Genomic DNA, 21,823 nt, shown 5'->3' with positions numbered 1-21,823 from the left:
ATCTCCATATGAAAAATTTTCTGAACTAGGTAGATTTACAAATGAATTATACCAAATATTTAAGGAATAATTCAAACTGATACTATATTTGGGGGAAAAAAAGTGTAAGTAATGGCAAATTAGTTGTCATTGTGTAAGTAATTTGGGCTAACAAATTCCTTTTATAACATAAATATAACTTTGATGTGTAAACCAGGGAGAATATAAAAAAACAAAAACCAAAAACAAATAAAAGAAAAATATGGACAATTTCCCTATTGAATAGTGATGAAAAAAATGAGTAAAATACTGGCAAGAAGACTACAACAAAATATCACAAAATAATACACAATGATCAGATTTTTGCCAGGAACACAAGTTTGGTTGAATAAGGAATAAATATGAGCATAATGGACATAAAAAACCAAAAACAACAAAAATCATATTATCACAGCAAATGCAGAAAAATCTTTTTGATATAAAAATATCCATTCTTATTACAAATACTGGAAAGTATAGGAATAAATGGAATACGTCTTAAAATGATTTTTTTAAAAAGATCTAAACAAAACCAAGATAAAGAATTATTTATAATGAGGATAAAATCTTTCCAATAAAATCAGAAGTAGAGCAAGGATGTTCTATTGTTCACTATTGTTCAATATTGTCTTAGAAATTCTAGCTTTACTGGGAGGGGAATGTAAATTGTTAGCACTAATATCTGTCTGCCCAGGTTGCATGTACCTTCGGATTCTAATGTTTATTGTGCAACAAGAAAATGATATTCACACACATGTATTGTACTTAGACTATATTGTAACACATGTAAAATGTATGGTATTGCCTGTCGTCGGGGGGAGGGAATAAGGGAGGGGGGGTAATTTGGAAAAATGAATACAAGGGATAATATTATAAAATATATATATATATAATAAAAAAAAATTAAAAAAAAAAAAAAAAGAAATTCTAGCTTTAGCAATAAGACAAGAAAAAAGATAGTCAACAGTGGACTTTGATTCTTTGTAGATAAAATGATAGTATACTCAGAGAACCTTAGAAAATCAACTAAAAAAGAAAATACAATGAATTGAAACAATTAACTTTAACAAAGTTGCAGGATGTAATATAAACTAACATTAATCATCAACATTTCTATGTGTTACCAACAAAATCCAATGGAAAATTAAATGTAAAATAATAATAGACAACATAAAATATTGCGGAGTCTACCTGACAATACCAACAAAGTAACTATATGAACACAGTTACAAAACAATTTTCACATAAAGGCAGATCCAATGAATTGGAGAAATGCTAATGGCACATAGAATAAATCCGGGCAGCTAGGTGGCTTGAGATACTTAGTAGCTATGTGATCCTAGATAAGTCATTTAACCCTGTTTCCCTTATTTTCCTCATTTGTAAAATGAACTAGAGAAGGAAATGACAAAATCCCACATTCTTGCCAACAAAATCAATTTATTTATTCAATCACATATCAAACCACCAAATAATTTTATAGAGGTAGAAAATTAATATAGATGAACAAAAGTTCAAAAATATCAATGAAATCAAAGAAAAACAATGTGAAGGATGGTGACAACACTATCAGATTTCAAACTATAATACAAAGCAGTGATATTCAAAAAACAATCTGGTACTGACTTAAGAAATAGAATGGAAAAAAATTTTAGACAAGTTTCTTGGATAAAGACTCCATTTATTACTTATAGACAGAACTGAATCAAATTTATAAAATTAAGAACCCTTTCTTAATTGAAAATAGCCAAAATATGATGTTATCAAAAGAAATAAAAGCTATGAATAATCACATAAAATGCTCCAACATCAATATTGATAAGAGAAATGCAAATTTAAGTACCTCAGAACTAACATGAAAGAAAAGGAAAAAAGAAAGATTTTATGTGAAAAAATTGAAATACTAATGTTCTTTTGGTAGAATAGAAAACTGATTCAATCATTCTGGAAAATAATTTAAAACTATTCTCAAAAGGCTATAAAATTCTGCATGCCCTTTGATCTAGCAACACCACTACTATCCCAAAAAGATAATAGAAAAGGCAAAAGGACCTGCATACTCAGAAATATTTATCACAATTCTTTTTGTGGTGGCCAAGAATTATAAATTGAGATGCCCATAAATTGAGGAATGGCTCAACAAGTGTGGTATGCCATTGTGAAGGAATACTATTGTATTATAAAAAGTTAGGAGCAAGGTAGTTTCAGAAAACTGTGGGAAGACATATTAGTTGATGAAAAGTGAGGTAAGCTGAACCAAGAAAACATTGTATACAGTAAAGGCAATATTGTAATAATAAATCAACTGTGAATGACTTAGGTATTCTGATCAAGACAATGACTCAAAACAATTCTAAAGACCAGATAACGAAAAATCCTGATAAACTAAGTGCAGATGGAAACACACTCCCCCCCTCCCCATTGTTTCATGTATTTTATTGTTGGGTGGTTTTGTTTGTTTGCTTGCTTGCTTGCTTGCATTTCTGGTTGATTTGGTTTTGGTTTTGTCTTTTTGTGTGTGACAGGATTACTATGAAAACATTTTGCATGACTTCACAAGTTGAGCTGATATCATATTTCTTATCTTCTTAATGAATGGAGATGAATGGGAGGAAAAGACTTCTGAGCTCAAAATTTTAAGAAAATAAATATTTTCAAAAAGATATTATTGGCAACATTAAAAAAGTAATGTCAGAACACCTTGTTTCTAATTCCTGATTCTTAGTTTTGTTCAGTTGTTCATAGTCTGTATAAAATGTATCTTTTATTGAGATATGAGTGTGTGTGCTTGTTTATGTTTTGTATCTTTTGTTGGATTCTTAAATAAGTACCTGAAAATTAAAAGAAAGGAAGGATAATTAAACTTCCATTTCTGAGGTTAAAACACTTCATTAACACTCTAGATTAATCAATCAGATGTCACTGTTAAATATATATACATATATATAAATATATATGTACATACACATATGGAGCTAATACATATCTATAAAACCTGGGTATATTATTTGTATTCAATAGACCTCATTTTTCACTTGTGTGAACCACAGAAAATAATATTAATATTCCCTAAAGACAGATGCTTGTTTTATTGCACTTCACTTTGTTGTGCTTCACAGATATTACAGTTTTTTTTTTAATTTTTGTTCTTTTTTTACAAATTTAGTGTTTGTGACAATTCTGCAATGAACATGTCTATTAGAGCTATATTTTCCAATAGAATGTGCTTATATCATTTCTCTGTGTTATATTTTTATAATTCTCACAATATTCCAAAATTTTTCATTATAATTGTATCTGTTATGGTGTTCTGTGATCAGTAATCTTCAAGATACTATTGTAATTGTTTTGGAGAACCATAAATTGTTCCATATAAGATGGCAAACTTAGTAGATAAAAATTTATGTTGTGACTGCTCCCTGTCTATTCCTCTCTCCTGCAGCTTCCCTATTCCCTGAGACATTACATTGCTGAGATTGGGTCAATTTATAATCCTTTAATGGCTTCTAAGTGTTGAAGTAAAAGGAAGAGTCAATCGATTGTGAGCAATATTCATTGTTGTTTTATTTTTAAAAATTAAAATTTTAAAAAGTTGCCACAGCTACTCCAACCTTCAACAACCCCCACTGTGAAATCAGCAGCTATCAATATCAAGTTAAGATCATCCAGCAGCAAAAAAAATTATGACTTCCTGAAGATTAATGCGATAGTTAATATTTTTATCAATAAATTATTTTTAATTAAAATAAGTATATCTTTAAGATGTAACAATACTACATACTTAATAGATCACAGTATAGATTAAATATAAATTTTATATGCACTGGGAAACAAAAAAAAATTAATGTGATTTACTTTACTGAAATATTTGCTTTACTGTGGTAGTTTGGAACTGAAACTGGAATATTTTATGCTTGGATATAAATATAAGATGTTATTACAATTGGAAGAGAACTAAGATAACATGTGGTCCTGTCCTCATCATAGCAGAAATCACTTACTGGAGACCCTTATTCATGGGGAACTTACAATATTACAAAGAAGTGTTTTCAAATTTTGGAAAACTGTTTAAGAAGGTCTTATATGGCATTGAAATCTGATTCATCATCACCAACATCACTATTAACACCTAATTTGGTCTTAGGAGGCCAAGTAGACCAAGTCTAAGACTTCTTGTGAATGAATATCTCTGTCTTCTAGTTTTAATTCATCCTGGAACAAGGAAAAGAGGAGGCAATACTTGCTGGGAGGAGGGGGGTTTGAGGTGAGGGGTGCCAAGGAATAATAATACAGAACACTAGTCCTGGAGTCAGAGAACCTGGATTCGGGCTCTAGCTCTCCTGTTTACTCATGTGCACTTGAATAAATCACTTAACTCTCTATTTATAAAATAAATGTTAAATTAAATCAGGGCCTTCTCAAACTTTTAACCCACGCATGACACCATTTTGCCAAAGAAATGTTGAGCCAAAGTGTTTCTGGAAGTATTTGTGTGCATAAATGCACACAAAGTATGTATGTTGTGTGTTCAGAACCAAGACTGCAGTGAAGTCACACAATACAACACGAAAAAGCACTGTTGGAAACACCTTGGATTCGTTATGCATTTGATTAATCTTTGGTCATTGTATTCAGAAACTGCTGGAACTCTGTCTTCCCAGAAATCAGCTGGAGTCAGGATCACTAAACGTCTTTATTCTTGATCTTTTACAGTCAAGTTCAGGGGGTTAGGCCTAGCTGCCTCACACACACCTTCCTCCCTCAATCACCAGGAGAGACTGAGTCAGCTTCTTCATCTCACTTCCTCTTCCTCCTCCTACTCCTCCCACACACATCACTCCCCCCTCTTTGTCCCACCAATCAAGTCAGCACAGAACAACTGGGGAGGGTCAACCTTCAAACAAGTTAATAGGGAACTGTCCAATTGGCAATTAGTCTCACGTGCTTCATTATCCAAGTGCATTGCTCAGTTCTAGCCCTTTACAAGAAACCTTTCTCTGTTGTCAAATTTTTGGCACCCCCACATTCAATTATGCAACCCCATGTGTGGTTATGACCCAGAGTTTAAGAAGCTTTAGACCAAATGTCCTCTAAGGCTCCTTCTAGCTCTAGGTCTATGATCCTATTGAGGCCATTTTATGGATCACTTAAACTATCATAGGCCTAATAATTATGAAAATTCAGCACATTTATTATTAAGTGCCTAAGAAGTATGAGTCACTGTCCTTGGTGCTGGGAATACAGACATAAAAATGAAGCTGTGCCTGTCTTCTTGATGTTTAAACTCTATCTATACTCATAAAGATAAATATAAACTAGATACAATTTAATAAAGACACAGGGTACCAGCGATGCTTTGATACTTGCAAAGATTCATGATTTTGGCATTGATATTCCCTCCCGAGAGGAAGAATATAACCCCGTTATCCATTAACATCTATGCCCTTGTAATCCATACCTAGGTGATTAGCTCTCTGAAAGACAGCCTCTGGGCTTGGCTTTCCTCAAACAAAAATATTCTTCCTCTCTAGACTCACTCACAGTTGCTCCTGCTTGGGCCTCCCAGAATTTGATTTCACTGGTATTGATTTTGAGAACTTATAATCACACTAGTAGGAGGCACTAGATAAGGAAGAATAATAGCTCCAATCATAATTAGCTGTGGAAAGTTGTGGAAATGTTTGGTTTTAGACCAGAGAAAATTCCCATCTAGCTGTGTGACCTTGGACAGGTCTTAAAAGCAGTTTCTATAAAGCATATTATTATATATGTGATACCTAAGTTGTGTTGCTACTTTATGAATCAAGTGAAATGTAAAGTTTTAGTAAAACAATAACAAAAATAAAAACAACTTTTATACAAAACTGTAGCATTGTAAAGCTCCTATTATAGTCCTTATCTCATCTGGTTGTCACAAGAAAGTGCAATAATTATAATCAGGGTTTTACAATTGAGAAAACTGATCCTCAGAAAAATGACATGACTAACCCAACAGAGGACTATAGAATATTAGAGGAAGAAGAGATCTTGGATATTAGTTTTGTAAATCCTCTCATTTTACACATAAGGTTATGGTAATAGACCTGGAGTCAGGAAGACCTGAATTCAAATATGGCTTCAAAACATATTGGCTGTGTGACAATCTCTGCCTCAGCTTTCTCATCTATAAAGTGGGTATTATGATAGTATCCTTTCTCAGGCTTATCATAAAACTAAAATGAGATAATATTTGTAAAACTTATTACAAAACTTAAAGTGCTATTTCACTACTAGCTATTCATTGATAGAGAAGAAAAGTAACTAGTCCAAGTACACATAGACAATAAATAATAATGGATTGATAATGATGATAATTAACATCTTTATTGTGACTTTAGACTTCCAAAGCATTTGAACCACATGAAAAGTTGGATTACTAGGACCTCTAGCCAGTGTGTTTTTGTTTGTTTGTTCTTTTTTGGATTACACCACCACTGCTTTTCCTTTACAAAACATTTACAAGACTACATGCCAACTTAATGGCAGAATCTGTACCTGAACCCAGAGTATTTAAATTGAATGCTATTTATCTTTTTAAAAAATGTACCAGCATTTGAATTATGTGGGCAATTATCCCAGTGATATGCTTCATTTCGTATGCAAAGACAAGAACCTCATCTTCTGATTTTTTTCTGTATTTAAATTTTTGGTAGTTTTTTATGTATATGTAGGGGAGAGATAAAGTACCAAGATAATTAAAATAATGGATTCCTTCCTTGTCTTTGTCTCTGCTTCTTTCTCTCTTCTCTCTCTTTCTTTCTCCCCCCCTCTCCTCCCTCCCCCCCCCTCTCCCTCCTCCCTCCCTCCCTATGTCCCTCTCCCTCCCTCCCTCTCTCCCCCCTCTCCCCCTCTCCCCCTCTTCCCCTCTCCCTCCCCCTCTCCCCCTCTCCCCCTCTCCCCCTCTCCCCCTCTCCCCCTCTCCCCCTCCCTCTCCCTCTCCCCCTCCCTCTCCCTCTCCCTCTCCCTCTCCCTCTCCCTCTCCCTCTCCCTCTCCCTCTCCCTCTCCTCTCCCTCTCCCTCTCCCTCTCCCTCTCCCTCTCTGTCTTTCCTTCATACTTTTTCCACTTACCCTGATCTCATTAGCTAAGTGGGTCATAGCAGTTTCAATACCATTATATATGGTCATGTTTTTTTTTCTAGACTAAGTGACTTTTGCCCTTGAGCTCTTTTACAAATCCTAGTTTGGGGTGAAAAGGAAAAGAGGATGAGGAAGAACAACTGACAATCTCTTTTAATAACCACACAACAATAGTTTTTATAATTTATTTTAAATCTGTAGTAGATGGGAAATATACTTGTTATTTCTTAATAAAAGTAACTCCATAGATAAGGAAATTTCATCTGCCGATGTAGTTAAGCACTTTGTTTTCTGCCTTTAGTCTTAGAGAGTAATGCAGAGTACTGAGAAGTTTGATAACTCAGGAAAGTATGTATTGAGATTATGTGCCAGAGGTGAGATTTGAGCTCAGGTTTCATGGCTTCAAGGGCAGCTCTACCCACTTTATTATATTGCCTTTTTCAATTTATAATCTTATTAAACCACATCATATTAGGATTACTTGAAAAGCCAGTAAATTTTGCCTGGATAAAATTTGGTGGGAAGAAGATGGATCACTGTCTTCACTTATGTGAAGGTCTGTCACCAGAGATTAATATCATAAAAAAGAATGAAAAAATGAAACACTTAAATACTTAAGTGCCATCTTCCTATGATCCTTGTAAATGTTCTCCCTGCTGTCTTTCTTGCCTCTGAACTATCCTCCAAAATTTTTCCCTTCTCCTCTTCCATTTGATATTTGTTTAACTATGGTAGCCAGGGCATTTTGTTGTGAAAGGGGAAGTCAAATCAATAAGGTACCTCTTACTGGGTACCTGATACTATACTAAGGGGGGGCAAGGAAAAAGAAGGGAATACAAAGAAAAGTAATGGAATTCTGCCTTGAAGGAACTCATAAAGTAATGAGGGATATTATATGTAAACTGCTATGTACAAACAATATACATGGGAAAAATTGAATATAATATCAAAGGGAAGGTACTACTAACATTAAGGTAGGCTATGAAAATTTTCTTGTAGAAGGTTAGGCTTTAGCTGAGATTTAAGAGGATTAAATATTGAATTGATTCAGCTTGACCCTCAAAAGGCAATAAGCAGAAGACTCAAAGAGTTAAATTTTGGTCCACTATGAGGAAAATCTTCTTCACAATCAAAATTGCCCAACAGAGGAAAGGGCTATTATAAAAGGTGGCTGGAGCTCCTGATTACCTTTAAGGAGTCCAAGAAGAAAGTAGATATCTACTTTGGGTATTATTGTAGTTGATGTTCCTTCTCTACAGAAGGCGACTACCTAGATGACTTCTGAGGTCCTTTCCAACCTTGAGATTCAATTATTTTTATATTATGTGGTGATTAATTGCTGGGCTTGAAAACAATAAGACCCAAATATGAGTCCTGAGTAAGATGCATTTTCGCTTTGTGACCCTAGTCAGGTCACCTAACTTCTCAGTATTCTACAAGACTATGTTTTAAAGAAAGTAGTGACCTTTACTGGTAGAAGAAATTTCTTCAAGTAGAGCTCCTTTAACTAATTAAATCACAAGCTGATCCCTTAAACCTATAGTTATTTATGAGCCAGTGGGCCTGGACATCAGAATTCTAGTTTTTAAACTAAGAGCTACTTTAGCCAAAGACATTTTGGGGATCACTGAATCAATGAATCTTATAATGGGAGCAGCTACTTTTCTTATTTTCATTTCAGAGATGAGAAAAATGAGGCCCAGAAATGTTCAGTACCTTGTCTAAGACCACCCAACTTTTTAGTGACAATACTCAGATCTCCTAAATCTCATCCCCTGGCTCTACCACTACACCATGCTGCTCAGTATGAGATGAGCTTGTATAGCCTCAGAACAAAAGCTATTTCTGTCTTAGTTTTCAGGGCAGCAGGGAACTCGTTAGCTCAGCCAGATCACCATCTGCTTCGGAAGAAGGAGGGTAAAGGCATTAGTACATGGTGTGAAGGGGAAAAAAAAGGAGAGGGAGAGGGAGATGAGAGGGAGAGACAGAGAGAGACACAGAGAGGCAGAGCGACAAAGACAGAGAGGCAGAGAGACAGAGACACAGAGACAAGACTAAGAGACAGAAGAGGAGAGCAAAGCAATGAGAGACAGAGACAGAAACAAGACAGAGACAAGAGGAGAGAAAAACACTGAGAGACAGAGACACAGAAAGGCAGAGAGACAAACACAGATTCACAAAGACAGAGAGACAGAGACAAGAGATGAGAGATGGAAGAGAAGGAAAGAGAAACAGTGAGACAGAGACAACAGTCAAAGAGAGAGGGGATAGGGAGGGAGAGAGGAGAAAGGGAGGAATAAAGAAAGGAAGTAAGGGGAGGAGGGAGGAGGAGAATAGCCAGGAAGGTATATGATACAAAAGGTTGAATTCAAACAAAGCCAATATCAGTGGAGTAGAAATAACAAGAAATACCACTCTTCAGAAGAATCAAGAGATTTGAGTACTATTCCTGCAATCATTAATTGCTTTTACAACTTTGGATATGCTTGCGGCCTCAGTTAGCATTAAAGTACCTCTCATTTCTAGACCCATTAATAGAAAGTTTCTATGTTCTGTGGATTGTTGAATAAACCATCCCTCTTGTAGCTATGGGAGACCAAGTTCAAAGCTTATTTTTTAAAAAGCATTTTGGTTTTAGAATTAGAAATGAGAAAATGGAGATTTGGAAAGATGAATGACTTTGATAGGTCACAGAGCATGTAGATACCAGAGTCAGGACTCAAAAGTGGAGAAGTGCTTTTCTGATGTCAGTAGAACACTCTGCTCACAAGTGACACCCTCTATTTACTAGTCTACTAGTGGCTGTTCTACTACCTCTCAAAGAGTACTTCAATTTCTATTGAAGCAATATATAACAGCACTCACAAAATGCTATCAAGACCAGATTGTATCCAATATATATCCAGGCTCTTGAGGGAAAAACTGAAAAACAAGATATCAACCTACCCTACCCTAAATTTTGTCTTAGATTTTAATCTCCAACCCGCTTGAAAGATTTATTTTAAACTTTTTTCAGGTATTTCTTGGTCTTTCCGATAAGGGGTGTGTGTATGTGTGTGTGTGTGTGTGTGTGTGTGTATGTGTGTGTGTGTGTGTGCATACACACACATACACACACATATATATATGTATATATGTATTTATTTATATTTAGATATATATATATATAGATATAGACATAGATATAAATATCTATATCTATATATATATATACACACACATACACAGTATATATATATATATATGGTAAACATTCTCAATAATTATGTACATATATGCATACACAAATGTATGTATTGTAATATATTACAATACATACATTTGTGTATGCATATATGTGCTCATATTCAGCACATTTATTTACATAATTATTGAGAATGTTTACCATTGATTGTTTATTATTTTAAGTAAGCTTCCTTCCTCATAGAGAGCATAGTTATCAGACTACATTATTTCTGTAGTTCTCAATTACCAATGAAAGTTTTCTTGATGAAAGTTTACTTGATTTTATGAAAAGTAGAGGAGGCTGTAGGCTAGCTTTGGTATTAAAAAAAATCCTGGGTTCAATTTTAAATTTTGACTTATACTGATGATATTCTTTCATTTTTAAAGAAGACCAATGACATTATGTGGTGATGTCTTGTCTTGGGTGTGAATTGATTTGAGGCAGAGTTGCACAGTATTTAGCTTTACTCTCTCCTCCAGTATCATCAAAGTCCAGTGGCAAGAAAAAAGTCAGGATGACTGGCAATAGCAGCAGATGCAGTGGATGACCTTGGTGTCTTCAATGTTTATCTAAGCTTCAAGTGTTTCAGGCACCGGCATAGCCATTGGAACAAATTTTTCTTATCCTCTCATACTGCCATAGGAAGTCTTCAAATGTTCAGAGTAGATATCCCTCTAGCTCACTGAGAGGTTTGAGACCTATCACTTACTCTCACTTTGGTTTGGATTGAGTGTTGAGATGATTTTACTGGGGAGTGGCAATTTCTTGTAAGTACAGGTCAGAATTGGGTGACAGGTGGACGCTGAAGGTGAATGAGCAGTACTGAAAAGGACCCCAATCAGAGGTTCTAGTCCTCCCTGAATATTCTGTACAGTGATATATACTATCTGTTTCATGACATGAGAATTACTTAAACTCATAGATCCTTGGCAATACTTTAAAACTTGAAGTTCCAAAAGAGTTGCAGATCTGAAATGATTGACATTATTTCCATATGCACATAAGTAGACATAGTTTCTATACTTTTTTTGTCTCTACACTGAAGGAATCACAAGTTTATGCCAAAATTATGTATACCTCAACTTGTAATCATAAACAATAAGTGATGAAAATGAAGATGAGAAAAATGGTGATGGTGTGGTTGATGATAATCCTGAGTTTTTTATAGTAAATGACAGATTTCATGACTCATATAAATGATCTCATTGCTCCCTCAGGAGGTCCTTGTGAGGAAGGATGAGCACATTTTTATCACCTGCATTTTTTCTTATTTTCTTTTTTATTAAAACTTTTTATTTCCCCCACACACCCTGTTTCTTGGACGGCAAATAATCCAATATATGTTAAACATGTGCAATTCTTCTATATATATTTCCACAATTATCATGCTACACAAGAAAAATCAGATCAAAAAGGAAAAAAGAGAAAGAAAACAAAATGTGAGCAAACTACAATAAAAAAGTGAAAATATTACATCATGATCCACACTCAGTCCCCACAATCCTCTCCGTGGGTACAGATGGTTCTCTTCATCACAAGACCATTGGAACAGGCCTGAGTCACTTCATTGTTGAAAACACCATGTCCATCAGAAGTGATCATTATATAATCTTTCTGTTGCTGTATACAATGTTCTCCTGGTTCTATTCACTTAACTCAACATCAGTTCATGTAAATCTATCCAGGCCTCTCTGAAATCATCCTGCTGATCATTTCTTATAGAACAATAATATTCTATAACATTCAAATTTCATAGTTTATTCAGCCATTCTCCAACTGATGGGCATCCACTCAGTTTCCAGTTCCTTACCACTACAAAAAAGGTTGCCACAAACATTTTTGCACATGTGGGTCCTTTTTCATTTTTAAAGATCTCTTTGGAATACAGACCCAGTAGAGATACTACTGGATCAAAGGGTATGGACAGGTTGATTATCTTTGGGGCATAGTTTCAAATTGCTCTCCAGAATGTTTGGATCAGTTCACAACTCTACCAACAATGTATTAGTGTCCCAGTTTTCTCATATTCCCTCCAATATTCATCATCATCTTTTCCTGTTATCTTAGTCATTCTAAGAGGGATGTAGTGGTACCTAAGAGGTTTTTGTTTCTGTTTTTTTATTTGTATTTTTCTGATCAATAGTGATTTAGAGCATTTTTTCATATGACTAGAAATGGTTCTAATTTTTTCATCTGAAAATAGTTTGTTCATATCTTTTGATCATTTAGCAAATGGAGAATGACTTGTAATCTTATAAATTTGTGTCTATTCTTTATATATTTTAGAAATGAGGCCTTTATCAGAATCCCTGCCATCCCCATTTTCTAGAAAATAAATCTACAGATTAGAACTGTTACTTGTCCAAGACCTCAAACTAATAATTGAAAGAATTAGATACTACCTGAAGACAGGCAGAAACTGTGTCACTTTTTTTGTCTAATGTTGAGACATTTTGGTCTTGATTTTTGGATTCATCTGTGTAGGGAACAGCTTGGAAACTCTCTCCACTGATTGTGCTCAGTAAAGTGTATTCTAAAAGATTAGCTTAGGGACATTCAGAGGTTATTGGAGGTTAAATTTCTTCAGAGTCGCACAGACAGTGTATTTCTGAAGCAGATTTGAACCTGGATCATCTGGTCTCTAGGGGAAACTAGGTGGCATAATGCATAAAGCACTAGATTTAGAATCTGGAAGACTCATCTTCATGAGTTCAAAGCTGTTGGCTCTGGGCAAGTCACTTTACTCTGTTTTCCTCAGGTCCTCATCTGCAAAATAAGTTAGAGAAGAAAATGGCAAACCACTCTAGTGTCTCTGCCAAGAAAATCTCAAAATGAGATGATGAACCCAGAATAAGTAAAACAACTTAAAAAATGGCAACATCCTCATTAGATTAATAATTCCAAACTCCATTGCTGATCATACAATAGTTAATAAATATCTCTTAATCATTATATATACCATACATATTGGATCTGGCATGTATTTCAGCATATTTGGCATGTATTGGACTGCCTACAAGTTAGGGAGGGAATGGGGAAAGAAGTGGAAAACTTGAGGTAGGGGGTTATGCAGGGGTCAATGTTGGGAAAATTACCCATACATATGCTTTGTGAATAAAAAGCTATAATAATAATAAAAAACCAAATAGGTATGTATACCAAAGAGACATTTTAATAAAGGAAAAGAGCATATTAGTACAAAAACATTTGTAGTAACTCTTTTTTTATGGTAGTTAAGCATTCAAAATTGAGAGGAAGCTCATCAATTGGGAAATGACTAAACAAATTATGGGATATGATTGTAACTGAATGTTATTGTGCTTTAGGAAATTATAAGCACAACATATTTTTAACACGTTTAACATATATTTTGTATTGCTTGCCATCTAGGGGAGGGAGTGGGGAAAGGGGGAGATTTGGAATACAAGGTTTTGCAAGGGCCAAGGTTGAAAAATTGTCTATGCATATGTTTTGAAAATAAAAAAAAAACTTTAATAAAAATAAAGTTAAGACAAAGAAAGAAATTTAAGAAATCTTAAAAAAAAGAAATTACAAGCAGGATGAGTTCAGAAAAACTTGGCATGGATGAAAAGTGAAGGGAGCAAAATCAGGAAAATATTGAATACAATAATAGCAATACTGTATATTTAAGAATTATGAATGACAACTATTCTTAGAAATACAATGATCCAAGACAATCTTAAATGACTTATCATGAAAAATTATATATATATATATATATATATATATATATATATATATATATATATATATATATATATAGAGAGAGAGAGAGAGAGAGAGAGAGAGAGAGAGAGAGAGAGAGAGAGAGAGAGAGAGAGAGAACGATGCTGTCTGGATAGACAACAGTGAGGAGAATGAAGCATACTTATCAAGTTTCAATTTCAATAACCATATTTGGAGACTCTGAAAAGATAACAAAGAGAATGTTGTTTTCCATGTCCCAAATCTCTTTAGAAAATTCTTGCTCATCAGAACCAGGAGATCATTATATGTAGCAACAATAAGACTATATGATGATCACTGTTTGGTCATGTATACATATATTGTATTTAATTTATACTCTAACATATTTAACATGTATTGGTCCACCTGTCATCTCACGGGGGTGGGGAAGGAGGGGGAAAATTGGAATAAATGGTGTGGCAATTGTCAATGTTATAAAATTACCCATGCAAATATCTGGTAAATAAAAACTATTATTAAAAAAAAGACTATATGATGATCAATTCTGATGGAGGTGGCTCTCTTCAACAATGAAATGATTTAAACCAGTTCCAATTGTTCAGTAATGAAGAGAGCCATCTACACCCAGAGAGAGGACTGTGGGAACTGAGTGTGTACCACAACACAGCATTCTCACTCTTTGTTGTTGTTTGCTTGCATTTTGTTTTCTTTCTTAGTTTTTTTTTTCTTCCTTCTTGATCTGATTTTCCTTTTGCAGCAAGATAACTGTATAAATATGTGTACACATATTGAATTTAACATGTATTTAAACATATTTAACATGCATTGGGCTACCTGCCAGCTAAGGGATGGGGTGGGGGGAAGGAGGGGAAAGTTTGCAACAGAAGTTTTTGCAAGGTTCAGTGTTGAAAAATTAGTCATGAATATGTTTTATAAATAAAAGGCTTTAATAAAAAAGAAAAAGAAAAATCTTGCTTACTTTTAGAGAGAAGGTAAACAGGGTATAGAGGGAAAGTACCTGTGTTAAATATTGGCTCTGTCACTTAATATCTATATGATGCTAGTTAACTCTTAGGATTCAAAGATCATAAATTTAGAGCTGAAAGGGACTTTATAGGTCATTTTACAGATGAGAAAATTGAAGCCAGAGAGAGTACAAGACTAGTTACACAATGTCTGAAATAGCTTTTGATCTCAGTTCCTTCTAACTCCAATCTAAACTCACTCACTATGTCACTTATTATTAAATCTCTTAGGATTTCATTTTTATTTGAAAAATGAGTTATTTGGACTAGCTCAATTTTATTCTCTAATCCAGCAAATAGCAATAGATTTGATAATATACAGAAACAAACACTCCTTGGAGTCTCCAATCATTTTAAGAATGTAAAAGAGTCCTGAAATGAAAAAAGGTGACAGCTTCTAGATTAGATTATTTTTAGGTTCATCTTCAGCTCTATGAAGTTCTATGAAGAATAATGTCTCCTTTAAACCAGAACATAGTATGAATGAGATCATGCTTTTCTGTTGACTCTTTTGAACACCCCACCCCAGCCCCCCAAAATAGAGTAGAGCTTGTCCAACAGATGCATTAAAAGACAAAGAGAAGCAAACATATTCTTAAGAAGGTTAAATAGCATTTAAAAAGATATGATTGCTGGGAGCCACTGCCTTTCAAATCCTTTCATACTCCATATCTCTTTTCAACTACTTTCAACTACGTCTGAATTACTTAGCTGTATGTGTTGCTGACTAATGATTGTTTCAACTTTTCCTGTACAGTAGAGCTGGGGAATGTCCAATCTGAGGGCTGGATAAGGCCTGCAAAATCATTTACTAAGGCAAATAAAGGCAATGATAAGTTAAAAACTAGGTATACAACAATCTCCCATGGCTTGAGGTCAATTTTGATAATTTTGTATGGCTCGCAAAAGAGGAAATTAATATCCAAATGGTCCATGGCAAAACATAGGTTCCCCATTCCTCCTGTAGAAGAAGAAGGCTGCAATGGGCATGTTACCAAAGTAAAAAACAGAAGTTCTAATTGTGAGTCTTCCACTAGTTAGCTGTCTAACCTCAGCATTTGGTTGAGCTCAGGCTTCCTCTTGTGTCCACTACAAGGGTCTCAAGGGACACTGATAATAGTCTCTCTTTGTCCCCTTCTTACATGGCTTACTGCTCTTTTTCAGTCTCCTTTACTGGTTCATCAATTACTGCATCAGCTTCTAGCTGCTGGTATTCTCCAAGGCTCTGTCTTCAGTTCTTGTCTATATTCTCTACACTCTTTTACTCAGAGACCTTGTTAAATTAATTATACTCTCTCCTCTATATTCAGTTTCTCTTCTAAGCTCTCTCCAACTGCCTACGAGTCAGCAAACTATATAGTCTTCTCTGAGCACCTCAAATTTGATCTGTCCAAAATTAAACTCGTCACCTTTATCCCATAAGTTCACCCATGTTTAGAACTCAAGGATACCAACCATCTTTCCAACCTTGGAATTATCCTTCATTCTATACTTTTTCCTCTCCTTATGTGATGATGTACTGATAACACCATATCTCATCTGCTTCAAAACATGTTGAATTTGGTACTTAATGCATTTCAACAAGAAAAAAAAATGCTTCAACAATCAAAAATTGCTTGGTATTTGTCAGGCTTGGTCATTGTCTATGTTGAGCAGCAACCACCTCCACTCCTGCTATTGCATTCAGTCATGGACAGCTCCTCAGTGAAGGCAGCACTATCAGATTGGAGCCCATGATACTGGTGGGCAGGTCACAGGGTAGTTCCTACAGGACAATGTGGCTCTTAAAGCAGAATTGCTGTAAAGGGCTTGAAGCAGCTGGCCACGTGTTCATCGGAAGGAGCAGGAGCACTAGTCATAGGGGAGCCCAAGCAGAGGCAGGAGAGGACCCAGAACTCCTGGCAGTAGTCAGATTCTTGGGCAGTGAAGGGCTTGGGACCATGGCTTCAGTTTCACACCCAGATGCCCGTCCCAAGGAAGTTTTGACTGTGTGGGGTGGGGGAGAGTGTAAGGTCAAGGTTTCTCTTAGAAAGTGAGTGGGAGCCCGGAAGTCAGGAGGACCTGAGTTCAAATCTGACCTCAGACACTTAATACTTCCTAGCTGTGTGACCCTGGGCAAGTCACTTAACCCCAGCCTCAGGGGGAAAAAAAGTGAGTGGGATCAAGAAGGAAGGAGCTGGGCTTGGTGGGATTAGGCTGACTTGTTTCTCCAGAAATGGAGAAACCTTACTTTCCCCGGTGGACAGCTGGGTGAGGACTGGTGATGTACAACTTATGGGAAAATAGTTTTCTGTATTCATCATTTTTTGCCACTCATCCATGCCTTTTGGGACCAATTAACAAGTACTGAGGTACTACTGTATATAACATTTTTTTTTCCTCTCCCCTGCCCAATCCATAACACCACATCTCTTTCAAAGGTTCCCAGAATCACTATCTCATCTCAGAATCACTATCTTTACTTTATTACATTATACCAGGAACAATACTATTGTCTCCCTTGTTTGCATCATTTCAATTCATTATATTGGACGGATAGTCAAAACTGTACCTTGACTCCAATATCATGATGTCATCAATTTTCTTTGAGTAGGAAGAATGAGCAACAACAATGTTGAATCTGGACTAAGACTATCATCTCCTAATTGTTTTCTTTGTTTCAAGTCTCCACCCTTTCCCACAGAGAGCTGCCAGAATGATTTGCTTCAAGTGCAAGTCCGCTGATATCACTTCTCTGCTCCATATGGTGGCTCCCTATTGCCTTGAGGATGAAATATAAGCTTCTCTGTTTGGCTTTTAAACCCCTTCACAACTTGGAATCAATCTACTCATAAATTTTATTCCCCTTCCTAGATATCACAGTTTATCCCAGCGGTCTTGCTCTTCTTCACATGTGACACTGCATCACTTTGCTGGATCTCCCTGATGCTTGTAATGTTCTACCTCACTTCTACTTACATTTTTTCTAAGTTTTTCTACTCAAATGGACTTTTTCAAGTGAAGCCTTTTTTGAAGGCTTGCCTATTAGATGTACTTAGATGAGATTAACATGTCTATTAGATGTACTTATTTATGTGGATCATCTTCCATATAAAATGTAAGTGCCTTGAAGGCAGGGAAAGTTTCGCTTTTATGTCCCTAGAATATACCAAAAAAGGGATATAAAAAGTCTGTAACAGGATTTTTAAAAATGTGTGATTATTTTTTCATAGTATCTCACAAAGTACTACACTTAAAATAATCAATTACATTAATACAATAGTAATTACAATGCTTGTAAGCATTGACACTCATAATTTACCAATGAGGAAACTGAGACTGAGATATTTAGTGATCTGGCCAGGGCCAGGCTGAAGCTGATAGATATGTTTCTTGACTCAGTTTCATCTATCCCTTCTCTCTAGGGATACTAGGATGTGATATACTGTACTTTTCAGGGCTGAGGGACACCACTGGCATAATTATTTACTAACCAGATGATAATGAGAAATAGAAGACTGCAAACATTTGGAAGGGCCCCTCCAACTAAACCTGCCAACATCTGTTGCCAAGAAGCAGCATAAGGCTGTTGTTGTAGTTGATTTAGAAGGCTGCTCTCCATTTTAGCTTTGCTTTTTCATGCGTCAGAGTCTCAAAAACTGTCAGAGCTAGAAGGAATTTTATTTTATTTTGGCTTTTCATCATTAGTTTTTTGTAAAGGCAAAAAATCTGTGCTTATTCCATGTACCTTAGCCTGTGCTGTCACTACCTATTGGCTTCTTAAAGATAGGAACTCCTCAATAATACTGGCCCCAAACAAAGGACCATATATTAAAAAACACAATAAATATCAAAATCGAAGAGGATCTCAAAAAATAAAATGTAAGAACATTAAACATAGATCAATAAATATTAGAAAATACATAAGATTACAGGTAATATAATCAAACATTTAATTTTAAAAGGGATAAGAGTCCCCAGATCCATGTGTTAACTAGTGTAACTCTGGCAAAAAATGTATTTGTTTTTATATTATTTTTTTTTACTTAATGATATTTTATTTTTCTAATTACATGTAAGCTTTCATCATTCATTTTTCTAAGATTATGAGTCCCAATTTTTTTTTCCCTCCCCCCTTACTTGCTCTCTTCCCAAAATAGCGAACAATCTGATACAGGTAAAAATATGTGCAGTCCTTTTAAACATATTTCCATATTTGTCATATGGTGAAAGAAAAATCATAACAAAAGGGAAAAAATCACAAGAAAGAAAAAACAAACAAGCAAAAAAAAGGTGAAAATAGTTTGCTTTATTTTGCATTCGAATATTAACCCTTGCCCAAAAGGAACTTCCAATTTAACTGAAGAAGTTTATACACAAAAAACCTGGAAAATAGAACAACTTATCACAATCAAGCAACAAAATTGTAGTATAGATATGAAGTGCTAAGAAAATTCAGGAAAAAAAAGATCACTATGCATTTTTGTCTGCAAAGGTATAATTTGAGCTGACTATTTAAGAATGGATCAGATCCAGGTCAGGAGAAGGAAGGAGAGAGCAAATCTCACTCCAAGGGGTAAGGGTCAGAAGGATACATTCATCAAGAGGTTTCTAGTATGATATGCCTTTCTGAGGCTTTCTAATGCAGAAAAACTATCGCTGATTCCCAATTTAGCATAATTTTTTTATACTTGGGATGGATAATTAGGAGATCCATCACAAACTCAAGCTAACTTTGTTCTCTTCCATATCTCCTGATTTTTGCTTGCATGTGCCCACGCGCGTGCACGCGCACACGTGTGTGTGAAAATGGCCCTAGATTATATTTTGAAAATTATATTTGAAAATATAGCTTCATACTTAGCAGTCATGCAACCTTGGTAATTTGCTTTCTTCTCTGGGTTCTAGTTTTTTCATGTGTCAAATTGGACTAGTAATACTTATGTCTTCTACTTCTTATCACTATTCATGCAAAGGTCTTCATAAAGTACTATACAATCATTCTTAATCATAATGTTGATTATGATACTATATTCAAGTCTTACAAGAGTTCTCAATATTCTACAGTCTCCTCCTCAACTCTTGTCCTTGTAAATTTAGACATCCCTGTTCTCTCTTTTTGCCTCCACTTTTTAACATGTTATTACCCAAGTCTAGAATTCCTTGACCAATAAATTGGAAACTGAATGGATGCCCATCAATTGGAGAATAGCTGAATAAATGATGGTATATGAATGGCATGGAATTTTATTTTTCTATAAGAAACAACCAACAGGATGATTTCAGAGAGGCCTGGAGAGAGTTACATGAACTTTTGCTAAATGACATGAGCAGAACCAGATCACTATACATAGCAACAACAAAACTATACAAAGATCAATTCTAAATGATATGGCTCTCTTCAACAATGAGATGATTCACACCAGTTCCACTTGTTCAGTGATGAAGGGTGCCATCTATATCCAGAGAGAGAACCATGGGAACAGAGTGTGGAACACAACATAGCATTCTCACTTTCTCCACTATTATTTGCTTGCATTTTGTTTTCTTTCTCAGTTTTTCTTTTCCTTCCTTCTTCATCTGATTTTTCTTGTGCAACAAGATAATCATATAAATATGTATACATATATTGGATTTAACATGTATTTCAACATATTTAACATGTATTAGACTACCTGCCATCTGGGGGAGGGTGTAAGGGAAAGGTGGGGAAAATTTGGAACAAAAGTTTTTGCAAGGGTCAGTGTTGGAAAAATTACCTATGTATATGCTTTGTAAATAAATTAATTTAAAAATAGAATTCCTTGCCTACTATCCCTGTTCCTACCTCATTTTGCTTCCTTACATTCTCCCCATCTTTCAAGGCTGAGCTTAAATGTTCCTTCTCGCAAGAAGCCTTCCCTGATGCCCCAAGTCTAACATGATCTTTCTTTCTAACTATCATACCTCCCTATTTGTAGTGATGCACTTATTATAAGTTATATTAGCTATTTCTGTCCCTGTCTTTTTCTCCATATTACAATCTATATCTCATGATGATTTCCTCTATCTTATCTCTTTTTGTATCCTCAACTCTTAACATAGAACCTAGAATTCTGGAAGTAATTTGTTGAATAGAGACGCTCACAAGAGAATATTTGGATCTGCAACAACAACACAAAGCTTTAAAGACATCCTTCATAAGAAAAAACAACATAATGAAGAGAAGAATGAATGTGATGTTGACATTTCTATGTTGGAATCATGAATCTGCCAGCTGATTAGCTGCCAAAGGTGATCTACCTCCTCCAGCCTCATTTCCCAATCTATAGAATAAAGAATAATCATACTTGCTTTGCCTACTTGCAAAGTTCATGGTGAGGAAGGTGCTTTATAAACATTAAAATACTAGAGAAATGTAAACTATATATTATGTCTAACCCCAGATCAAAAGCTAGGATTTGAACAACCATATTCATGGTCAATGTTCTGTCAAAGCCCAGAAGGCTTTCTTCTGATTCTTTCATTCAGACTATAAAATTCAAAATCTCTGAACAAACTTTTTGCAGCAATGGGTGCCTCCCTTCTTCTCCCAATACATTTACAGCTAAAATGAAGAAAAATGGAACAATATCTGCTGTTTTCAGGACAATTAATATGAAAAACTTGAGTCTTAACAGGGGAAAATTTTCTACCCTGTCAAACCTTGGTCAACAATGACCACAAAACTTCTACCCAAAAATTTCACAAGTCAACCAATTACCAGAGCAC

The 21,823-nt window shown here is 35.2% G+C and overlaps 1 protein-coding gene and 1 pseudogene across 5 annotated transcripts in view; both read right to left on the bottom strand.

The window, feature by feature from the left end:
- SORCS2 (sortilin related VPS10 domain containing receptor 2) overlaps window positions 1-21,823 on the bottom strand; it is a 1,204,963-nt gene that overhangs the window by 535,592 nt on the left and 647,548 nt on the right. The gene's annotated exons all lie outside the window — the stretch shown is intronic.
- The window catches only part of LOC141546229 (V-type proton ATPase subunit E 1-like), a 46,863-nt pseudogene that overhangs the window by 4,471 nt on the left and 20,569 nt on the right, over window positions 1-21,823 (bottom strand).

The sequence above is a fragment of the Sminthopsis crassicaudata genome, chromosome 6 (genome assembly GCF_048593235.1).
Source record: "Sminthopsis crassicaudata isolate SCR6 chromosome 6, ASM4859323v1, whole genome shotgun sequence".
NCBI classification, from domain to species: domain Eukaryota; kingdom Metazoa; phylum Chordata; class Mammalia; order Dasyuromorphia; family Dasyuridae; genus Sminthopsis; species Sminthopsis crassicaudata.
The sequence above is the reverse complement of the archived record's forward strand: the minus strand, read 5'-3'. Positions and strand labels throughout refer to the sequence as shown.